This window comes from Hyperolius riggenbachi, chromosome 1 (genome assembly GCF_040937935.1).
Source record: "Hyperolius riggenbachi isolate aHypRig1 chromosome 1, aHypRig1.pri, whole genome shotgun sequence".
Lineage (NCBI taxonomy): Eukaryota > Metazoa > Chordata > Amphibia > Anura > Hyperoliidae > Hyperolius > Hyperolius riggenbachi.
The window spans coordinates 306,642,171-306,661,793 of NC_090646.1; the positions used below are offsets into that span (position 1 = coordinate 306,642,171).

At 45.4% G+C, this 19,623-nt stretch overlaps 1 protein-coding gene across 1 annotated transcript in view; it reads right to left on the reverse strand.

Annotated features, from left to right (window-relative positions):
• The window catches only part of KDM4B (lysine demethylase 4B), a 731,006-nt gene that overhangs the window by 660,103 nt on the left and 51,280 nt on the right, over nucleotides 1–19,623 (reverse strand). The window lies entirely within an intron of this gene.

A 19,623-nucleotide genomic window follows, 5' to 3' on the forward strand; every position in this document is an offset into this window, starting at 1 on the left:
AGACATACTACCATTAATTACCAATTTGTCTCAGAAACGGAATAAGAGAAATGTGTACATTTGAAAAAGACACTGTTTAAAAGGGCAAAGGAAAAGCTGTAATAATTACCAATATTTTACAATGATATAACATCTCCCTACTCTCACACAGAAGTCTCCACTAGTGGTGCCTAACCTTAATCCCCCCCCCCCCCCCCCTTGGTGGGCACCTAACCTTAACCCATCATCCTGTTTAAAATGGCATTCCCTATGCAAAACAAATAGCGGGTGTGGTGCCCTTTTAAAGGAACACTGAAGTAGGAGGGATTTGAAGGCTGCCAGATTTATTTCCTTTTAACCCCCAGAGACTCAAATATAGAAAAAAAAATTCAAAACATTTTTACAGCCTTTCATATGTTGTTATATGAGGCTTGTGATGCCTAAATCAGTATTTTTTTTTATTTAGACATTTTAGTAACTTTTGGAGAGGATGTTGTAAAATTGCAACGCTGGGCTTGTAGAGTAGCAGAATTTCAATAGTATCACTGTAAGGAACAATTAAAAGTGTTTTTGTACTTTACAGTTTATAAAGACCCACATAAGTTTATGTATAGACACATAAGTTTATGTATATACACAATAACAATAGTATAATAAAGAAAAAAAAGTAATTTTTATTATCAATTTAATACAAAAAATAAGCATCATAAAAAAACAAAAACAAACAAACACTGGATCCAGACTATGGCCTTGATTCATCAGGTGTTACCGAATGCTTAATCGAGCGTTCGGTAATTTAGCGGAAGCATGTAGCAGAAGTTCATATTCATGAATGACATCGCATGTCAATATCGTGTGTGGTAATTGTGCAGTACATTTTCTGAAACTAGTATTCAAGAATCAGAAAGGGGGCGTGTCAGGGCAGTAAATTCCGAGTGCAATATCGCCTGCACTACCCTGCCGTTATTTATGTTTCTGCTGTCGGTGTATTTTACATGAACCTGAACTGAGTAAAATTAAAATAAACACATGATGTAGCTGCAAATGAATATTACATCCTTACCTCACCGTCCGTTCCTCTCAGAAGCTCACCATTTTCTTCTTACAGTGATCCCTTCCAGTTCTGACAAGATTGTCAGAACTGAAATATACCAGTTGCTGTCAGTTATATATCAGCTGCTGTCAGTTACAACTGAATGTGCAAGGTAATACCCACAATGCACTTTGAAAACTGCTTGTATTCGCTAAAAGATTGCCAGTGTCGATATTTACCGCATGCTTACCGCATCATTACCGAACACTAGCGATCTTTTAACGAACACCTGCCAACAACTAAAAAAAATTGCTGAATACTATTAAGCATTCTGTAATTATCGCATGCGGTAAATTAATGAACAGCAAATGTTTACTGCAAACTGATGAATCGAGGCCTATATGTGCAAATCATGCTTGTTGTATTTGTTGATTTATTCAATTATGGTAGTTCCAAAAGCAGTTATTTTGCACTTCGTGCAAAGTGTGTTGGTGTAGCCTTTAAGCACAGTGTCGGCACCGTCCTCTATCAGCTTTGATGGGAAAATGTCCAATCGTGTCCTTGCAAATTTCCTTTGGAGGGTGTGCATTTGACTTTCTGGCTGTCTTGGCAGTGGAAGAACCTCCATTATCTGTATATTGCCTCTTTTGGGAAGTCAAGGTGCCCCCCTGGAGGAAACTGGGCTTGCAGATGATTGCCCTCGCTTTGACACTGACCAAACCGTTCTTATCAGGATAAGAGAAGATGCCAACTGGGCCTGAAACATTCTCCTGTTTAGCATCTTTTTCTTGGGATATCCAAAGATTTGTAGTCCCTTTTGTACAGGAGCCAAGCATTGATCACAGCTAGAATAATGGTGTGCCAAAAGATGTAAAGGTACCAGCTGCAGAACTTCAGTGGAAACTTGTATTTTGCTGCAAAAGAGTCTAACAAATCGACTCCGCCCATAAATTTACTCTAAAGGCTCTAGAAAGTAGGTACAGACATACCCAAGTTAAACAAATTAGCTAATTGACAGCACCTAACCTCAGGTATACAAAAACTATAATAAATTAGCTGTTAAAGGGAAGGTTCAGGGAGGGAGGTAAAAAAATAAAAATCAATCTCCACTTACCTGGGGCTTCCTCCAGCCCGTGGCAGGCAGGAGGTGCCCTCGCCGCCGCTCCGCAGGCTCCCGGTGGTCTCCGGTGGCCGACCCGATCTGGCCAGGCCGGCTGCCAGGTCGGGCTCTTCTGCGCTCCAAGGCCCGGCACTTCTGCGTCCCACGCGGGCGCGATGACGTCATCGGACGTCCGCCGGGCTGTACTGCGCAGGCGCAGAACTACTGCGCCTGCGCAGTACAGCGCGGCGGACGTCCGATGACATCACCGCGCCCGCGTGGGACGCAGAAGTGCCGGGCCTTAGAGCACAGAAGAGCCCGACCTGGAAGCCGGCCTGGCCAGGTCGGGTCGGCCACCGGAGACCACCGGGAGCCTGCGGAGCGGCGGCGAGGGCAGCTCCTGCCTGCCACGAGCTGGAGGAAGCCCCAGGTAAGTGGAGATTGATTTTTATTTTTTTTACCTCCCTCCCTGAACCTTCCCTTTGAAGAACAACAGGTGGTAACAGGTGATAACAGTTGATACAACAGGGCATAAAAGGTTAGGAAGTCTGCCAGCAGGACCCTGTGATGTACAAATTGGGTGCCTGTTTCCAGTGGAAGCATCGAACAATGGAAAATCTCATCAATTACCATATGTATTGGCGGGTCTGAGGGTTTCAGGAGATAGGCATTTGTGAGAGTTCCAATGACTTTTCTGTCAGGCAGGAACAGCCAGGTTTGATATTAAAGTGGATCAGAGATGAAAAACTAACTAGAACAAGTAACTTGTCTATATATCTTATGTAAAGTTTAGATGGTTTACACAGCAAATCTAGCTGCAAACAGTTTTAATAGAATATTATTATGTATTCCTGTGATACAATGACAGCAGCCATGTTGTTTGTAAACATTACACAGAAGCAGGCTGATCTGTATCTTGAGCCATCAGCCTAATCCCCTCTCCTCCTCCCTCCTCCCCTCTGCCTCTGAAATCAATGGCTAGTAACACCTCCCCCTCCTCCTGCCCAGACTGAGCTCCCATGAGCCCTTGCTACTGCCTTGGCTTTCTGAAAACCTGTGGGCGTGGCTTTTTTATAGTTTATAGGGAACAAAAAAGTATTTGGCTTGAGGAATGCCCTATAAACAATAGGAAAGGAACACAATTATGCAATGTGTAAAAGTTCACCTCTGATCCACTTTAAAGGGAACCAGAGAGGAATACAATGTAGAAATAGAAAAAGGCTTTTATACATACCTGGGGCTTCATCCAGCCCCATAAGCCTGGATCGCTCCCACGCCGCCATCCTCCGCTTCCTGGAACCGCCGGTACCGGGCCCGTCACTTCCGGCGGACGCGACCAATTGTCCGCATCACAGGGTCTCCCTCCATACCCGTACGCATGCGGCTGCGCAGCAGGCAGCCTCATGCATACTTGTATAGAGGGAGCGCCGTGTGATGCGGAGAATCGGCCGCGTTCGCCGGCTGACTCGCGGCAATGACGGGACCCGGTACCGGTGGATCCAGGCAGCACAGGACGGCGGCGTGGTAGCGATCCGTGCGTATGGGGCTGGAGGAAGCTCCAGGTATGTATAAAAGCTTTTTTTTTTAAATCATCTCTGGTTCTCTTTAAGTCCATGTTTCAACTTCACACTTTCCATTCCACAACTCTTATCAGGTAGACATAGTAACCAATTAGTCATGCAAACACTTTCATCCTCGCCTCAAAGAAAACTATCACCTTCAAGTTTACTGTGCAGACAAAATCTTGCTACCACTATGACCCACTGTTGTAAAATTTCAACATAGAAATAACCAGCTCTAAATCTCTCTATGAGTATATTTAAAGCGGAATATAGCCCTGCATTTCAACTTTGCTCTAAAACATTATCCAACATTATCCCGCTATCCAAACTGGCAGAAGATTTGTAATCTCATATTTGAGGTGACCAATGCCAATCCACCTCTTAAAGCAAAATATAACTCAGCATCTCATCTTTGCTCTAAAACATTATTTACAGCATATTATATGCAACCAGCATTTTTTTTACTAGACCAGCATTGGAAGGGTTACACACAGAGCTTTAAAGTTCCGTGGAGAGAAATGCAGACGCATCCGAAGTTTAGATACATTTAAGTAAACACAATGTAACAAGTGGTGAATTTGACACACACTGACTGTGCAGGAGCTGCGGGACACAGAGAGAGAGTGAGTCACATTCCTCACTTGTTACATTGTGTTTACTTAAATGTATATCTAAACTTCGGCTGCAGCAGAATTTCTCTCCACGGAACTTTAAAGCTCTATGTGTAACCCTTCCAATGCTGGTCTAGTAAAAAAAAAATGCTGCTTGCATATAATATGCTGTAAATAATGTTTTAGAGCAAAGTTGAAATGCAGGGTTATATTCCGCTTTAATGATGTCACAAAATCTGCATGATCTTCACATATTAATTATCACAGAAAAAAAATATTTAAAACTTTTTATTTACTTGAGTCTTAATGTATCCCATCCAAAACAACAAGATGTTGTACTCCAAAGCAGGCAACAGGGTTGTATGACTTCATGGCCAGATAAACAGACCTATTTATACATTCAACCATCCAATAGTGTTGCAGAACTGAACAATAGGTCCTATTAGTAATGTACAGTGGTGTGAAAAACTATTTGCCCCCTTCCTGATTTCTTATTCTTTTGCATGTTTGTCACACTTAAATGTTTCTGCTCATCAAAAACCGTTAACTATTAGTCAAAGATAACATAATTCAACACAAAATGCAGTTTTAAATGATGGTTTTTATTATTTAGTGAGGAAAAAAACTCAAAACCTACATGGCCCAGTGTGAAAAAGTGATTGCCCCCCCTTGTTAAAAAATAACTTAACTGTGGTTTATCACACCTGAGTTCAATTTCTGTAGTCACTCCCAGGCCTGATTACTGCCACACCTGTTTCAATCAAGAAATCACTTAAATAGGAGCTGACACAGAGAAGTAGACCAAAAGCACCTCAAAAGCTAGACATCATGCCAAGATCCAAAGAAATTCAGGAACAAATGAGAACAAAAGTACTGTAATTGAGATCTATCAGTCTGGTAAAGGTTATAAAGCCATTTCTAAAGCTTTGGGACTCCAGCAAACTACAGTGAGAGCCATTATCTACAAATGGCAAAAACATGGAACAGTGATGAACCTTCTCAGGAGTGGCTGGCCGACCAAAATTACCCCAAGGGCGCAGAGAAAACTCATCCGAGAGGCCACAAAAGACCCCAGGACAACATCTAAAGAACTGCAGGCCTCACTTGCCTCAATTAAGGTCAGTGTTCACAACTCCACCATAAGAAAGAGACTGGGCAAAAACGGCCTGCATGGCAGATATCCAAGGCGCAAACCACTTTTAAGCAAAAAGAACATTAAGGCTCGTCTCAATTTTGCTAAAGAAACATCTCAATGATTGCCAAGACTTGTGGGAAAATACCTTGTGGACCGCCGAGACAAAAGTTGAACTTTTTGGAAGGTGTGTGTCCTGTTAAATCTGTCGTAGAAGTAACACAGCATTTCAGCAAAAGAACATCATACCAACAGTAAAATATGGTGGTGGTAGTGTGATGGTCTGGGGTTGTTTTGCTGCTTCAGGACCTGGAAGGCTTGCTATGATAGATGGAACCATGAATTCTACTGTCTACCAAAAAATCCTGAAGGAGAATGTCCGGCCATCTGTTCGTCAACTCAAGCTGAAGCGATCTTGGGTGCTGCAGCAGGACAATGACCCAAAAGACACCAGCAAATCCACCTCTGAATGGCTGAATGTGATGATTTGCTCAGCTGCCTGTGCAGGCAGCCAGCCTTTTGACCATTGTGTAGGTTTGCATGCTGCAGGACTCTGGAAAGAAGAGCTTCTGTCAGTTTTGCAGCTTGTGCTTGCAGAGGAATTTGCATACGTTGTCATGCAAATTGCCTGGCCACATTCATTGGAGGCGTGTACTATAAGTACTATGTCTTTCCCACAATGCTTCGCTGTTCATAAGGATTTCGTCCTATGTAACACTCCTGGTGGGGTGTCAGCCTTGCTCTCTGTTTGAACATCAGCTTAGAGTAATTCCTGAATCTGCGCTAGGCAGATTTCCCTAGTGCAGTTAGGATTGTATTATCTGTATTGCCTGTTCTGTCTTGTCTTGTCTTGCCTGTTGCCATTGTCCTGTCCCTATGGTGGTCGACAGGAAATGGTTCTAATCTCTGTTCTTGGAGTATAGCTGGTGCAGCGGTTGCTACCAGCTATCTCTTCTGTTCTGTCTCCTGGGATCGCGCTAGCTACTTTTCGCTAGCGCTGGGGATCCTTCTGTTCTGTCTCCTGGGATCGCACTAGCTACTTTTCGCTAGCGCTGGGGATCCTTCTGTTCTGCTACTCTGTACTTGGATCGCGCTAGCCACTTTTCGCTAGTGCTGTGGATCCTATCTCTCGCTTGTCCCTGTTTTCGTGTGTCTGTCTGCTACGCTTGCTGGAGGCTCGGTGAGGTAACCGTTAAGCAAGCGCTCGCGTCCTCTGTTTCATGTTTGTCTGTTAATGGTTAGTTAGGCGTGCTTGTCTCTATTGTGCTTATCACGTGGAGACCGCGCATAACCGCGTGCACTGTTGCGAATGAGTGCGGTGTTCGCGGTTAGCTAGCGTTTGTTATTTTCCGTATCTCCTCATCGTATTATTTGCTGTGCCTTTGCTAACCTAGTATTCTGTCCTGATCTGCCTTGTGTCTCGTCTGGCGATCGCACCTCTCGCGATCGCGTTCCTATTTCATATCTGCTGTTGTGTGTGTGCGGTCGCGGGGTGGCGACTGGATTGGCGCACACACATACAACCTGTCCCTTTGCTCATTCTCATTCGCAATCGCCTCTCTTGCGATTGCGTTCTGCGTTTCGTACAATTCCTGTCTGGCATTTGTGGAGGTACAGAGGATTGGTTCCTCTGCACTCCCCAGCGCGATCTGCCGACAGGAATTTTCCCTCTACGGGTGCGTAGCACCTTTTGCTGGGTTCCTGCAAATTATATGCTTGTGGAGGATTTCCGCCGTGTCAGCGCACGCGTTGTGCGCTGATCACGGGGAAAGTTCCACAATCGTTACACTGAAGAAAAACAAAATGAAGACTTTGGAGTGGCCTAGCCAAAGCCCTGACCTGAATCCTATTCAGATGTTGTGGCATGACCTTAAAAAGGCAGTTCATGCTAGAAAACCCTCAAATAAAGCTGAATTACAACAATTCTGCAAAGATGAGTGGGCAAAAATTCCTCCAGAGCGCTATAAAAGTCTTGTTGCAAGTTATCGCAAACGCTTGATTGCTGCTAAGGGTGGCCCAACCAGTTATTAGGTTCAGGGGGCAATTTCTTTTTCACACAGGGCCATGTAGGTTTTGAGTTTTTTTTCTCACTAAATAATAAAAAACATCATTTAAAACTGCATTTTGTGTTCAATTATGTTATCTTTAACTAATGGTTAAAGGTTTTTGATGAGCAGAAACATTTAAGTGTGACAAACATGCAAAAGAATAAGAAATCAGGAAGGGGGCAAATAGTTTTTCACACCACTGTACATGAGGTTTTAAAAAGAAGAGAATGGGGAGGGGGTTTATTTATGGAAAAATCATTGGTTAATGGAAAAAGTATATATATTGAAGTGTAACTGTTGGGTATATAATCAAAAATCAATTATTTTTATCTGATAAAAAAGTAATAAGGATGCTAACCAGGCAATCCAAAAGTTAAAATCACCATGGCCTCGATTCATAAAGCATTCCCGCATGCGGAAATGCTGAAAACGGCTCACTTCACCGACCACACAGCAAAATCTGTATTCATAAAGGCTTTTTCCGCATGAAAAGCCGACATTCGCGAGCAGAGTGATAAATCACCGCCTTGTGCGGTGATTATCTTAACAAAAGTAACAAATGTCAATTCATAAAGGTTAGAGGAAGCGGTATGCAGACGGGGATTACCGCTACCTCTGATGTGGCGAGAAGCGTGCGGAATACATTGCAGAGAATGGGACAGACCTCCCAAGCAGCTGCAGAGAGAACACCGCACGAAGGGACTCCGCCTGCTTCTCCTGTTTCCGCATGTCTCCCGACAGCCTAACGCTAGCCTACAGCGGAATATCTCCGCACGCCTATCACAACTAGAAACATTTTTATGAATTACCACTCTGAAGGCTGAAATACCGACAGCGGTGTTTCCCCGCTCGAGTTTACCTTACCGACAGCACTTTTATGAATTGAGGCCTATTACTTTTCTGGCTGATAAATGATCATTCCCCAGTTTACCGGACTCTTATTTGGTACACAAAAAGGAAGTTGAAGGGCATGCTGTGTTGTCATTTTTTGCTTCTCTGCTTGCCTTCAGACTTAACTAATGCAGCTCGATAGGCTAAAGCATCTTTCCCTCTTGTTTTCCCCTCCCACAACTCTGTTCCTTTCTGATTGGCCAATACTTCTCCTGCTGAGACAATGCACTTTCTATAGTGAAGAGCGGGCAAATCAGGCAGTGGTGAGTAAGGGAGGAAATTACATCAGGATTGGCTTCAAAATAGTCACAGTTAAAGTGGGAAATGCTAAGAAAGATTTTCTCTTTTTTCTGTAGAAAAATCAGTAAAATGAAACCGTGGACAGTGCAATACATATGTTATGTAAGTAAAGCAAGTATTCATCTACTTACAGTATATATGTGGTTTTTTTTTCCTAAGATAGTATGGTTGAAAAACAACACGTTTCACTGGGTCTTGGCTGGCTTCCTCAGGTCAATACAAGTGCCCAGAATAAAAACATATACATATGTACTAACAAAGTTCCCATTTCAAATCTTATTTCCATCTTAAAGTAGTCAGAAACTCAGCCTTTTCTATTTGTTCTAAAATATTATTTACTGACTTAAAAGGCACCCTGAGCACTCACTAAAAATGAAATAGTGACTTACCTGGGGCTTCCTCCTGCCCACTATAGGCCGTAAGGTCCCCCGTTGTCCTCCTGGCTCTTTTCCCAGTCCAGGCTGGCAGCTCCATTATGGGACAACTTGTGCCTGAAATAGTTAGAGCTGCTTCCAGCTTTCTCAATTCGCGACATCACGCAGGCCGTCTATGCGTCATCATACTGGGCAGCGTAAGGATCTCTAATACTGATCCGCACATGTGCAGGACTCCCACGCTGGCCGGCATGATGACGCATAGTCAGCCAGCATGATGTCGTGAATTGAGGAAGCAGCCCTGACTATTAAGTCGTCACATAATGGAGCCGCCAGTCGGTACCGGGAGAAGAGCCAGGACGATCCCAGGGGACCTTGTGGGCAACTGTGGGCCGGAGGAAGCCCCAGGTAAGTCACCATTTCATTTTTAGTGATTGCTCATGGGTCGTCAGATGGGTTATTAGGGGTTGTAACCTGGTGCTGAGATATATTACTATTCCTACTTACATCCACACACAAAAAAGACAAACACTGTACAACCAAAGGAAAGTAAAACATGGATTAGAATATCCATCTAAAGATCTCTTCCAAGTGGCGCAAAACCTGAGTATGTTATATGTTCGTGGTAATAGTATAGAGATCAAGTGATTCTTGGGTGCATGCAAAAAATACCTTTAATTTAGATCAAAATCTCAATATACAAAAATACACATAGTAATTGACGAACATGTAAAAAGGTTGCCATAGACCACAATAAAAATGTTTTAAAATTTAAAAAGGCTTTTTTTCTCTCCCCCTCGGATGGCGGATGTTCGGATGCATATGCATCTGCACACCACTGAAGGCCTTTTTCATATGTGAATATGCATGCTTTTAATGTATGAATGCATGCGATTTTTGTTGAGTGCGGCTTTGTCACCACTTTACCTGTTTTTCAATATTTCATATTTTTGTATTAGGATTCTGTGTTATTAGTTTCTGCATTGACCCTTGTGATTAGGGCATTCGTAGATTTCTATGTTGCATCGATAAAGTTTATTATTTAATTATATCTGGGTGTCCAGGAATTGTTTATAGGTGTTTTGGGGCCGCGCTCCACCTTCCCCCTCGCTCATAGCGGGACGCTTGCACTTCCTGTTTGCGTCCCACTGTAGAACATTTGGCGCGCACTCCCCTGTCTCCGTGCACAGTGGGTGGCACCTGGCACCTATGCTCAGTCGCGGCTTGCGATTGGTTAAGCGGTGGGGAGACGGAGGGCGGGTCCCAAACAGTGCCTTTAAATGTCTGCCGCAATGTGCGGCGAGCAGACATGCTTTAGATGCTTATCTCTGAATAGGCCGTCATGGGAGACGGTGAATCATGTTAGATTATAGCAACTAAGCCACCAACTACACCCTGGGAGCCACCTTATGGGCACAATAACGGACCTTATTGACGAATTGCACCAGTGCCGTAACTATAAACTGCTTGCTCTGCTATTGCCAATCTGCTGTGGTGCCACATTTTGTACATGGACAATAATGCTATTTGCCAATTGCCTCACTGCATTGCTCTTCCACATCTGCATCCACTTGCTTGCATAGCTAACGACTAAACTGTGGAGAATATAATCAGCATATGGATCTATCCATCTGAGGAACTGCTGACACTTGCATCTGTTTGTCATTGGGACTGCGATTGAGTCCAGAGCTTGGTTGACTTTAAATAGAGGCTTTTTGATTTCTGCTCCGCGATTGGCTCCAAGATCAAGGTTTTGTGGCAACATAATAGGCACCTCCATCTATGCAAGTTCATGTCTACCTACCTGTGGACTTGAAATCAACAATCCTTACAGCAATTATTTTTGATTCGGTCCGTTCTCCATAGCATTTGATAACTGAGGACTACAGCCTTTGCGTAGCTTGTCTGGGGTTTAACCACCCTGGCGTTCTGATTAAATCGCCAGGGTGGCTGCGGGAGGGTTTTTTTTAAATAAAAAAAAAACTATTTCATGCAGCCAACTGAAAGTTGGCTGCATGAAAGCCCACTAGAGGGCGCTCCGGAGGCGATCTTCCGATCGCCTCCGGCGGCAAGAGATAACACGGAAGGCCGCAATGAGCGGCCCTCCGTGTTTCGCTTCCCTCGTCGCCATGGCGACGAGCGGAGTGACGTCATGGACGTCAGCCGACGTCCTGACGTCAGCCGCCTCCGATCCAGCCCTTAGCGCTGGCCGGAACTGTTTGTTCCGGCTACGCTGGGCTCGGGCGGCTGGGGGGACCCTCTTTCGCCGCTGCACGCGGCGGATCGCCGCGCTGCAGCGGCGATCAGGCAGCACACGCGGCTGGCAAAGTGCCGGCTGCGTGTGCTGCTTTTTATTTGGTGCAAATCGGCCCAGCAGGGCCTGAGCGGCAGCCTCTGGCGGTGTTGGACGAGCTGAGCTCGTCCAGACCGCTCAGCAGGTTAAAGGAAAGGTTCACGGTACTAAAAAAAAAAAAAAAAAAAAAAACTTCACTCACCTGGGGCTTCTTCCAGCTCCTGGCGGTCGATCGGTGCCCTCGGCGCAGCTCCTTTCCCTCCGGTCGTTTAGCGGTGAAGAAGCCGACCTTGCCAGGTCGGCTTCCGTGCTCTCCACGGCGGCGGGTCACGTGGTGTAGAGACGTCATCGGGTCTTTACTGCGCAGGCGCAGAACTACTGAGCCTGCGCCGTAGAGACCCGTTAACGTCATGTACATCACGTGACCTGCGCCATGGAACGCACATGACGCCGACCCGGAAGCCGAATCGGCTTCTTCACCGATGGATGCCCGGATGGAGAGGAGCTGCACCGAGGGCACCGATCGACCGCCAGGAGCTGGAAGAAGCCCCAGGTGAGAGTGCAGTTTTTTTTTGTTTTTTTTTAGATGCGCTGATCTTCCCTTTAAACTTGATGGCTTTTTTTATTGTGGTCTATGGCAACCTTTTTTAAATGTTCGTCAATTACTACGTGTATTTTTGTATATTGAGATTTTGATCTAAATTAAAAGTATTTTTTGCATGCACCCGAGGCGAGAAGACCCGGGAACCTACCTATCTAGTCTATACTGGGGCCACCTATCTAACCTATACTGGAGGCACCTACCTATCTAACCTATACTGGTGGCAAGTTGGCAACTATATGGGCTACCCTGTAGTGGAGGCATCTATGCCTGGCTACCTAAACTGGGGGGGTGCAATTTAGTCTAGAAACTGCCCTGCCCTCCCCCGCAGTGTGCAAGCTTCCAGTGTACCTGCTGCCTCTGCACTCAGACCGGCGGAGACCAGACAGGCGCATGCTACCCGCGCACACGGAGCATGCAAGCTCAGCCTAACCGCCAGATTACAGCACACAGGCCAGCCAGCCAAAGACAAGACAGAAGCCAGGTGAGGGGCTTATTTATGTGAAATACTGACTATTTAATATATTTAAAATTTGATACTGTAAAAATATCTGTTGTGTTGCTTAATACTGCCTTAATAAAAATATATGTTTGCTGTAATATACCTGTCAGATGTCCTTATTTCTGTTACTGCATTCTAGTGCAGTGTGTGCAGCCATACGTTGGTTGGCAAGTTTACAGTGCCATCCAGCTGATTTCTACTTCCTTCAGCCCCTCCTTCCTCAAGCAGCTCCTTTCTCTAATCATTGTGCAGTATGCAAATTAGCCTGTGGTAGTGTACAGTTACAGTGATGTCATCTGGCTGCGCCTAAGCCAGGCTGTCATTTTGCTCGGTATTTTGTCTACCTGCTCTGCTGTCAGTTTTTTTTTTTTAGATGATACTAAAAGCTGAACAGCTATTGCTAGGTACACTCCATACAATTTTCTTGCAGATTTACCTGCCGGATCGATTATTTCCAACAGGTCCAAATTTCTATTGATTTTTCGAGCTCTTTTTTTTTTTCAATGTTTTTTTTCAGTTCTATAAAAATCTATTAAAAAAAAGCTAAAAAAAAAATAAATCAATCTAAATTCAGATCAGACATGTTGGAAATAATTAATCTTTCAGGTAAATCTGCCAGAAAATTGTATGGTGTGTGCCTAGCATAAAAGGTGGGGCGCTAACGTGTACGTGTGCATGCGGCTGTTAGAATACGGCAAGATGGACGGACCCTGCAAGAAGGCTGCTACAGGACAGGTAAGTATAAATGCAGACACTGGGGGGGGGGGGGGGGGGGGACATTTATACATTGGGGGGCAGACACGGCAGGCTCACGCTGGGAGTTTTTCATGAGGGAAACATTCTCTCAATAGATACACATACACTAAATACATACATACACATGCTCTATGTACATACTTGCTCTGTATACATACGTACATGCATACACACACATGCTCTCTATATACACACACACAGATCACATCACACACTATATACAGACACACATGCTCTATGTATGTATGTACATACAAGACAAATAACATTTATATCACACTTTTCTCCTGGCGGACTCAAAGCGACAGAGCTGCAGCCACTAGGACACGCTCTATAGGCAGTAGCAGTGTTAGGGAGACTTGCCTAAGGTCTCCTACTGAATAGGTGCTGGCTTACTGAGCAGGCAGAGCAGAGATTCGAACCCTGGTCTCCTGTGTCAGAGGCAGAGCCCTTAACCAGTACACCATCCAGCCACCTACTTGCTCTACATGCTCTGTATACATATGTATATGCATACTCTATATACATACACACGTGCTCTCTATATACACACGCAGATCACATCACACACTATACTGTACATACACACGCATTCTATGTATGTACATACATACATACATACATACATACATACATACATACATACATACATGTCCTTTATACATACGTACACGCATACCCTATATATACACACACAGATCACACACACACACACACACACACATCTCTCTCACACACACACACACACACCTTCTTACACACACCTTCTCACACCTACACAAACACACACACCCCTTCTCACCCCCCCCCCCCCCCCACACACACACACACACTTACACACACCTACACCTACTCTATATATACACACACAGATCACACCACACACACACACACAGATCTCACACACACACACACACACACACACACACCTTCTCACACCTACACAAACACCTACACACACACCCCTTCTCCCCCCCCCCCCACACACACACACTTACACACACCTACACACCTACTCTATATATATATATACACACACACACACACACATTTTTTGTATACACACGCACAGGGCTGTGGAGTCGGGCCAAAAATCCTCCGACTCCTCAGTTTAGGATTCCACCGACTCAGACTCCTCGACTCCGACTCCTCTAATTTGCATATTACAATCTTGTTGATTAACAGTATGTAATGTGAAATTCGTCTCTTAACTGCCAACGCTTAGGAATTTTACAAGACAACTGAAGTGAGAAGGATATGTAGACTACTATATTTATTCCCTTTAGACTAAAACTAGTCCTTGGTAAGAGTACTTGTAAGAGGTACAGAACAAAGAACATCTATCAGGCCCTAGGCAATGTAACTGTGGGTACATGTAAGAATGATGTGCAGGTACTCTGCAGGGGAATGAGGAGATTCTTCCTCTATTACACATTCTTCATGCACAATCTGAACAAGGTTTATGGGTGACAGACAACACCTCTGTGTTCAATGTGCACAACATTCTCAGTGGATTCCCTGCAGCTCTGTGGGGAGTGCATATGTAGAGTATAGTACTACTGTGTAACAAAGTAAACGTGAGACAGATGAAATTAAAGTTTTATACATACCTGGGGCTTCCTCCAGCCCCTTTCAGGCTAATCAGTCCCTCGCTGTCCTCCTCCGCTACCTGGATCTTCGGCTATTAGTCCAGGTACTTGAGCCAGTCTGGTGTAGTGCGCATGCACACACTCCGCCGCCGGGAGCGTACTACACCTGCGCAGCACTATTGCGCAGGTGCAAAATGCTCCTGGCTGTGGAAGCGGCACGTAGCCAGACTGCTCTGACTGGCTGAATTACCAGGACTCATAGCAGAAGATCCAGGTGGTGGAGGAGGACAGCGAGGGACTGATTAGCCTGAAGGGGGTTGGAAGAAGCCCCAGGTATGTATAACACTTTTCTTTTCATCCTTCTCAGGTACCCTTTAATTTGTAGTCACCAAACCAAATTTTAACAACATATCAAATTATTTGATTTCATGAGCAAAGTACATTTGCATAAACCAGCATCAATTGAGAATTATTTCTATCTCATTGACCATCTCTATTAGTGACACGGCTACACATCAGGCTTTATACTTACAGCATAGATGTTATTTCGTATATATGTTACGGCCAGAACCCGAAGTTTGGCCACTTCTAGTTCTGGCCGGCCACTTCGGGTTCTGGCCGGCCAATGTGCGAAGTGGCCGCTGCGCCGCGGCCAATGTTAGAAACGGATTGATTCCTGCGACATTAATGTATCTTCTAGCCACAGCGCAGCAGCCAAACGTATAACCACTTAGTTAATTTGTTGCAATTAAGCCGGCGGCAATGTAACAATTCAAGCCGCCAGCTTTTTCTCTGCCTCTCTCTCCTTCTCCCCCCCCCCCCCCTCTCTCCTCCCCCCGCCTCTTTCGCTCTCCTATGGGCAGCCGGCGGGGACATGAATGTCCCCCCCCCCCCGGAGTCGTTCGTCGCGGCAGGGGAATCCTGCCATTCTTGCAGAGCGGGTGCTGGCAGAAGCAATGTCTGCAGCCTCCCCGCTCTGCTGCCCCTGCTGCGACGAACGACTCTCGGGGACACGTGTGTCCCCGCCGGCTGGCCATAAGAGGAGAGAGAGAGAGGCAGATAAAAAGCCGGCGGCTTAAATTGTTACATTGCCGCCGGCTTAATTGCAACAAATTAACTAAGTGGTTATACGTTTGCCCGCTGCGCTGCGGCCAGAAGATACATTAATGTCGCAGGAATCAATCCGTTTCTAACATTGGCCGCGGCGCAGCGGCCACTTCGCACATTGGCCGGCCAGAACCCGAAGTGGCCGGCCAGAACTAGAAGTGGCCAAACTTCGGGTTCTGGCCGTAACATATATAAGAGAATTCCTGTGTATACATCATATATACAGTCACAATCAGATGTGTATATCCTGACTTTAAAAATACGGGGGCTGCTTTATTGAAGCAGCACAAGTAACTAATTTTGATTGGTTTATTTCATTTTTGTGGACTGAACTATTACTGTATATATATACATTATTTTTAATGACTATTATCTGAGAAATAGAACATTTTATCATATTTTCTATTTTAATTACAGTTACAAATTCATTAGGAGTCGGAGTCGGTGCATTTTTTCCCGACTCCAGGCACCCAAAATTGCTCCGACTCCGACTCCACAGCCCTGCACACACAGATCACAGAGACATATCGACACACACACTCACTCACGTCACATAAAAAACGCCATACATACAGTGGCTTGCAAAAGTATTCGGCCCCCTTGAAGTTTTCCACATTTTTGTCACATTACTGCCACAAACATGAAACAATTTTATTGGAATTCCACGTGAAAGACCAATACAAAGTGGTGTACACTTGAGAAGTGGAACGAAAATCATACATGATTCCAAACATTTTTTTACAAATCAATAACTGCAAAGTGGAGTGTGCATAATTATTCAGCCCCCTTCGGTCTGAGTGCAGTCAGTTGCCAATAGACATTGCCTGATGAGTGCTAATGACTAAATAGAGTGCACCTCTGTGTAATCTAATGTTAGTACAAATACAGCTGCTCTGTGATGGCCTCAGAGGTTGTCTAAAAGAATATTGGGAGCAACAACACCATGAAGTCCAAAGAACACACCAGACAGGTCAGAGATAAAGTTATTGAGAAATTTAAAGCAGGCTTAGGCTGCAAAAAGATTTCCAAAGCCTTAAACATCCCACGGAACACTGTTCAAGCGATCATTCAGAAATGGAAGGTGTATGGCACAACTGTAAACCTACCAAGACAAAGCCGTCCATCTAAACTAACAGGCCGAACAAGGAGAGCGCTGATCAGAAATGCAGCCAAGAGGCCCATGGTGACTCTGGACGAGCTGCAGAGATCTACAGCTCAGGTGGGGAAATCTGTCCATAGGACAACTATTAGTCGCGCACTGCACAAAGTTGGCCTTTATAGAAGAGTGGCAAGAAGAAAGCCATTGTTAACAGAAAAGCATAAGAAGTCCTGTTTGCAGTTTGCCGCAAGCAACGTGGGGTACACAGCAAACGTGGAAGAAGGTGCTCTGGTCAAATTAGACCAAAATGGAACTTCTTGGCCAAAATGCAAAGCGCAATGTGTGGCGGAAAACTAACACTGCACATCACTCTGAACACACCATCCCCACTGGCAAATATGGTGGTGGCAGCATCATGCTTTGGGAGTGCTTCTCTTCAGCAGGGACAGGGAAGCTGGTCAGAGTTGATGGGAAGATGGATGGAGCCAAATACAGGGCAATCTTGGAAGAAAACTTATTGGAGTCTGCAAAAGACTTGAGACTGGGGCGGAGGTTCACCTTCCAGCAGGACAACGACCCTAAGTAAAAGCCAGGGCAACAATGGAATGGTTTAAAACAAAACATATCCATGTGTTAGAATGGCCCAAAGTCCAGATCTAAATCCAATCGAGAATCCGTGGCAAGATCTGAAAACTGCTGTTAACAAACGCTGTCCATCTAATCTGACTGAGCTGGAGCTGTTTTGCAAAGAAGAATGGGCAAGGGTTTCAGTCTCTAGATGTGCAAAGCTGGTAGAGACATACCCTAAAAGACTGGCAGCTGTAATTACAGCAAAAGGTGGTTCTACAAAGTATTGACTCAGGGGGCTGAATAATTACGCACACCCCACTTTGCAGTTATTGATTTGTAAAAAATGTTTGGAATCATGTATGATTTTCGTTCCACTTCTCACGTGTACACCACTTTGTATTGGTCTTTCACAGGGAATTCCAATAAAACGGATTCAGGTTTGAGGCAGTAATGTGACAAAATGTGGAAAACTTCAAGGGGGCTGAATACTTTTGCAAGCCACTGTATACACACACTGCATCTACACAGTCAGCACCTCTCCTATAGAAGCAGCATCTTCTGTCACAGCTGCAGCTCCACGTGTTTGTCTGTGTTGTGTCTCTCTCCTTCTCTCTGGCCGTCTTGAGTCTCCGGGAGAAGGAAGGGGGGGGGAGATGGACAGTCCTCTCCACGGTGCAGTGTTCAGCTTATCAGGTCCACAGACCGGGAAGGCAGGGAGCTGTGCATTACTCAGGAGGAAACAGGCTGAAGTCTCATTGCAGTTAGTAAAAGTAAGTCTGCTGTCTGCTAGCTCTGTCATACTTTTGCTGTTAGCATTCTTCATGCTTCTCAGGGGCGCCACCTGATGACGAGAATGTAAACAACATGCCCACAGGAACTCTCGCGAGCACTAGGACGAATTTCTCCCGACATACAAGGTCTCCCAGTGTTCTCTGCGAGCCTGCCAGACAGTGCCGTGGCAGGCAACGTCACAAGTGGGACAGGCTAATAAATTATGTTATAAATTTTATTTACCGTATATACTTGGCTACAAGTCGAGAAATTTAGGACTGACTCACAATTTAACAGTGGGGGGGTCGACTTATAGTCGCGTCAGCCCTAAATTTCCAAACTTGTAGCCGAGGTCGGGGTGCCCCTTTCTCCTCACTACTCTACACTGCACTGCCCCTCTCTAGCTCTCCCTCCTTCCTGCCTCCTCCTAATTATAATTGTGGCCAGTTTTCCCTATAAACTCCCCCTCCCCTTCCAGCCACTATGGTGCCTGCCGTTCTCTCTCCCCGGGTGGCCCCTCTCTCCCCCGTGTTCAGTAAATGAATGCAGTGTAGAAAGCTGACATACGTTACCTAATCCACCGCTGCGCGCTGTGTCCTTTGATCTCCTCTTCGCTCATGCCGGCGAGCATACTATAGCGTCTCTCCTGCTTCAGTACCATGTGACTCCCGATGTCACATGGTACTGGAAGCAGGAGAGACGCTATAATATGCTCGCCGGCATGAGCGAAGAGGAGATCAAAGGACACAGCGCGCAGCGGTGGATTAGGTAACGTATGTCAGCTTTCTACACTGCATTCATTCACTGAACACAGGGGAGAGGGGCCACCCGGGGAGAGAGAAACGCAGGCACCATAGCGGCTGGAAGGGGAGGGGGAGTTTATAGGGAAAACTGGCCACAATTATAATTAGGAGGAGGCGGGAGGGAGAGCTAGAGAGGGGCATTCACTAAACACGGGGGAGAGAGGGGCCACCCGGGGAGAGAGAGAATGGCAGGCACAATAGCGGCTGGAGGGGGAGTTTATAGGGAAAACTGGCCATAGTACTCAGGATATCCGCTCTGCATACAGAATGCAGAACAAAATGAGTTGAACAGTGAAAAGCTGAAGCAGCACCTGGGGACCAGGAGGAGTTAATGGCTGCAGAGTTTTATGCACTACAACCATTAACTTCTCCTGTTCCCCAAGTGCAGGCATTACTTCTGGACCCCAAGTGCAGAGCCAGTAACCCCTCCTAGTCCCCACCTGCAGCCATCAACTTTCCTAGGTCGACTTATACTTGAGACTTTGAGAAATACCAGCTTTTGG